The sequence below is a fragment of the Fukomys damarensis genome, unplaced genomic scaffold (assembly GCF_012274545.1).
Source record: "Fukomys damarensis isolate Sample0158 unplaced genomic scaffold, DMR_v1.0_HiC HiC_scaffold_5, whole genome shotgun sequence".
NCBI lineage: Eukaryota > Metazoa > Chordata > Mammalia > Rodentia > Bathyergidae > Fukomys > Fukomys damarensis.
The window spans coordinates 63065177-63070646 of NW_022900917.1; positions in this window are offsets into that span (position 1 = coordinate 63065177).

Genomic DNA, 5470 nt, shown 5'->3' on the forward strand with positions numbered 1-5470 from the left:
AAAAAAAAAAAAAAAAAAAAAGGGAGTCAAGTTATGAACTTGGCATTATGGTCTCAGGGTCCACACTCAAATATGATCCCACATTGCCTCTCATTTGTATTCCATTGAGTTTTGGCCTTGTTTAAAACAAACAAACAAACAAACAAAAAACGCCTTGCAGGCTTGTCAAAATGGCACATGCCTGTAAACCCATCTACCTAGGAGGCTGAGGCAAGAGGACTACAGCAAGTTCAGGGTCTACCTGGGCAACTTAGTAGAATCCTATCTCAAACTAAAATACAAAAAGGGCTGGAATGTAGCTTAGTGGTAGAGCGCCTCTGGGTTCAATTTCTAGTAACGCGCGGGCGCGCACACACACACACACACACACACACACACACACACACACACACACAGAGGCCTTGCAGCGGGTAGGGGTGTACCTCAATGGGAAAGCACATTCTTAGCATACACAAGGCCCTGGCTTCCATCATTAGTGTCAAAAAAGGGCTTGGAGTAATGTTTTTCCTGGGAGAATGTCTTCTAGCCATTGTCTTTAGCAGATCATGAAATCCATGAAGAGGACCAAATTCTGGTGAGCACTAAGAGGGAATAAGTAGGATCTTCAGAGTGTGCCAGAGCAGTGGGGCCTGCTGGAAGGAAGCTACCATTGCTGCCAGAGCCCAGAGACACGGGGAGCCTGGGAACGGAGGGGCTTTCCTGCAGAGCAATGAGGCCATCTCGCCAGCTCCCAGAGCGGAGCTGGACTAGGGACTGAGCAAAACTTGCAGACAAGAGTTTGGAAAGGACCAAAGGTAGTGTCTCCTTTCAGAGAGAGCATCCCAGCTGCTGGGATCCAGCTACAGTACGGGCATTCAGGAGCCTGACTCATTCCGAATCTGATGGGACCGCCAGCCTGGATCTATGTCTGCAAAAGGTCACCCATCAGGCTGCTTGTCATCACCAGTACATTTCACAAACAACACTTGCTGCTCTCCCCCTCTGGGGGGCAGAGTCGGGGGGGGGGACACTGCTGAGACAGGTGCCAAGCACAGCCACCTCCCCCTGCCCTCACCCTTTCGCCCTGACACTCACTTTCATTGCTGAGCAACTCCTGCGGCTTCTTTTTCTTCTTTCTTTTAATCACTAAGGCCAAAATCCAAGTTCATCCAACACGTCTTTACTATGTGGCCTCTTCCATGTGTGGCCTCATTCTAGGTGCTCCAAGGAAGATGATAATGTGATCTGTGGTGCTGGTCAGCCTGACTTCAAACCCAGCTCTACCATCTGACAGCTGTGGGACGCTGAGGATGTTTCTCAGCCCCTCTGTGTCTGTTCTGTCATCTCTAACATGGAGATAATAATACCTACCTGACTGCTTTGCTGTAAGATTCAGTTTGTTAATATAGGTAAAGTGCTTAGAAAGGTGCCTGGCATATGGCAAACACCTTATAGATATTAGCTATTATTACTGCTCTTAGGAAAGACAAGGTCCCCACCCCACACAGAGCCTTCCTGCCAATGGAGAGACAAGATGTGAGGGCTCAAAACCATTAAAGAACAAAACAAATGCTTACTGACTTAGTGAAAGAAATGATTTGACTATTAAGTGCAAGAGAATGGCTAGAAAGGCAGGTATTATAATAGAGTGGCCAGCAAAGGCTGAGTAATGAGCTTAAATAGTCTATGGGGAAAAAGTACAGGGAAGAGGCACTTGGGCCTGAATGGGCTTGGGGATGGAGCTGAGCACCAATAAGAGCAGAGGCTGAGACCTGGCCGGGACACACACACACACACACACACACACACACACACACACACACACAGCCAGGAGAATGCTGATCCAAGTTTGCTCTGCAGTTAGAAATGGAGTTAGACAAATCCTGAGCGGTCAGGGATGGAGCTGGAGACCAAGAGACACTTAGAGAATGGTGACAGTCAGTCCACAGAAGGAAAATAACTCCCCTAGGGAGAGGACGTTTAAAGGAAAAACACTGTAGGCAGAGCTTGAGGATGCCGTGACTCCCAGCTTGAAGGCCACCAAGAGAGCCAGGTTAGAGATGGAGCCAGGAGCCAAGACAGCGCTGTTCTCTGACACCTGGAACACAAGCCTTTTATGAAGCGCGAGGACTGGGGTACAGCTCCCTGGACAGGTGCTTGTGTAGCATGCCTGAGGCCCGGGGTTCAATTCCCAGAACTTCATATTTTAAAAAAAGCAGAGTATCAATTTTTTCCAGAACTTACGATCTCTGTTGGTTACATTCTATGGTCCATACAAATCGGTTTTCTGTGTAAGAAATGTCTCCATAAACTGAGGTTTGTTATTTTTTTAACCAAATTGACACGCTTCTGTAAAAATCCTTTTGATTTTTAACCAAGTCTCCAAATTACTTTATATTTGTCAGTCTCCATCTAATCAAAGGCTCCCACCTCAAATGGTACCAAAGTGATAAGGGATGTTAGAAGTTTCAAAGAGGCTGCTGCAAAACAGGAGCTGGCAAACAGCTAATATGTGCTTGGGGCAACAGCATTCAAATTAGAAGTGGGCCGTAGGTCTCAGCCATCAGGATCTGGCCCCGCTGGCAAGAGCAGGCACTCGGGGATGCCACAATCCCAAGTGAATCTCAAGCTATTCAGCCTAGCAGGGAAGAGCAATTCTGCATAGCCCCTTGTCCCCAACCTGCCTTTCAGAGAGCAGGTCCCCTCTGTAGAGGAGAGGACACCAGTGGTCTGTTGGGCCCTCTCAGGCACAAACTATTCTGTCTGCAAACTGCCATTACCTCCACAAATTCTCAAGAGCTGCCAAGGTTAGGGGTTTTTTGTTTTGTTTGGTGTTTTTGAGATAGGGTCTCACTATGTAGTTGAGACTGACCTGGAACTCACTATGTAGCCCAGGCTGGTCTCAAACTCACAGTGATCCTCCTGACTCAGCCTCCAGAGTGCTGGGATTACAGGTGTGCGCCACCACGCCCAGCTATATGTTTTTTTTAATGGACAGAAAATCAACCAGTTATTAACAGTGACTGCATCTGAGGGGGATCACAAAGGCCTGTATTTCCTCAATGCAATCTTAAATATTGTCTAGAATAAACAAACAAAAATATATATATACAGTAGTCCCCCTCTCCTTATACAAGGGGGATATTCCAAGACACAGTGGATCCCTAAAACTGCAGGCAGGAACAAACTCTGTATCTATTGTTTTCTCCCATAAGATAAAGTTTAATTTATAAATCAGACACAGGAATAGATTAATAACAATACCTAATATGACGATGAATCAGGGTACATCACCATGAATGGATCAAGACACACCTAGCAGATTAGTGATCACAGTTCTGGGCGAGTCTTTCCTCCTTTGACCCTGCAGAGCTACTGTGTACTCTCCCAGCTCTGACCTGGTACTGAGGAAATCCCCTTGTATAATTATACATAGATTTGCTATTGAGTCTGTTCCTCTAGAGAAGCTAATATACTTAGTAATAATACAGAGCAACTGTAACAATATGCAGTAATAAAAGCCATATGGCTAAGCCCTACCCCCAATATGTCACTGTATTGTTTATATACAGCACTATCCAAAATTTATGGCACATAACTACAATTGTGGAAAGCAGAACCTCAGAGAAGTGGAGACTACTTCTACTTCAAACCTTACTTTTTTTTTTTTTTTTTTTTTTTTTGTACCAGGGATTGAACTCAGGATCTTGAGCTTTCAAGGCAGGTGCGATGCCACTGAGCTAAACTCCCGGCAAGCCTTACTTTAAGATAAGAAAAGTAGGGGCCAGGGATTTAGTTCAGTGGCACCGCACCTGCCTGGCAAGTGTAAGGTCCTGAGTTTGATCCCTGGTACCAGAAAAAAAAAAAAAAGATAAGAAAAGCAAGGTTAGGGGTGCAGCTATCGGGTAGAGCATTTGCCTGGCATGTGTAAGGCCCTGGTCTCCATTTGAGCATACAGAAAAAATAGTTGTTTTATTAACAGGTCTAGACACCCACCTTCTCCATATTTCATCCTTGGAGAAATGACACGGGGGAGGGGGCTGAGCACCTAGGGGCACTGTGCCCATTCCCTCTAATCTAGCCTCTATCCACTCTAAAACACTATGGTTTCCAGGGAAAAAGCAAAAGGGCCCTGTTTTTCTGGTAAACACTCCCTGTATTAAGCTCCAGGGAGGTGCTAGGGAGGAGAGGCAGACCTTGACCAGAAGGCAGTTTATCTAACTCAGATAGAGTTAAACTCACAATTACAACCACCTTGTCTGTGAGAGGCAGCAGTCAGTCTATTAACTGGCCACTTTGCCACACAAGGAGGGAAAAGAGGGGGTGAGGGCCACGCAGTACCCTATTTAGCTCATGTCAGGCCCTTCTCTTTCTACCACTTCTGGCTGTTTGACCAAATGGCAGATGGCTGTTTAACTGCTAAAATGCAGACGTAGGGGGTAGATGTCGTCCAGAGCATGAAGATCCTAGCCTGTGTAGCCAGGGTAGTTACCAGGCAGGCTGAGCAGCTGCTCCGTTTGCAGGGAAGTGACAAGATGACTATTGCCTGTGGGTCCTAACCCTGGGGAAGGGTGGAGAGACTTCAGGGTACAGTCTTAGGAAGAGGCTGCAGGTGCACTTGCATGTAGTCCCAGCTCTCCAGGAGGCTGGGGTGGTAGGGTACGGAGCCCAGGAGCTCAAGACCAGCCTGATCTAGCAAGACCTTATCTCAAAAATTAAAAAAAAAAAAAAAAGGAAAAGTATAGAAAGTGCATACCTTGTGATCTTATCACACAGGGGAATAATGCACAGCAATATAGACTGAAGGAGCTCTCCATGTGTTGACAGGGAGCAAAGATCCCAAACTGATTTAATTATTACACAAAAGTATGATATACCATGATTTGTGTAAGAGAAGCAAAAATCTCAGAGAATATCTGGAAGGATACAGATTCACAGCAACAGTTGCCTCTAGGCAGGAATGGGGGACTGGTAACAAACAGGATAGAAAAACAAACTCTCCTTTCCATGACCACCCTGTTGTCTTTGCAGTGAACTTCACCCCAAAAGTGACAGGATTTGGCGGGGGGGCGCTAGATCTCAGAGACCAAGACCTGAGTCTTATGCAGACTCTGTGAGTTGGCCTGGGTCTCAATTTCTTTAAATGAAAAAGGAGAAGCCTATAGATATGATCTACGACTGAGGCTCTTTCAGACCTCACATTCCCAGATCCCAAAGTGCACGGCCCTACCTGAGCTCCAGCCCCTCTGAACTGGCTGATGTGTACGGTATGTGTTAAACAACACTGTTCAAACGTGAGCCACATAGGTCATTAAACACTCCAGGAGACTCATGACAAAAAGTAGAAACATTCCCAGACCAAAGTGCACGGCCCTACCCGAGCTCCAGCCCCTCTGAACTGGCTGATGTGTACGGTATGTGTTAAACAATACTGTTCAAACGTGAGCCACATAGGTCATTAAACACTCCAGGAGACTCATGACAAAAAAAG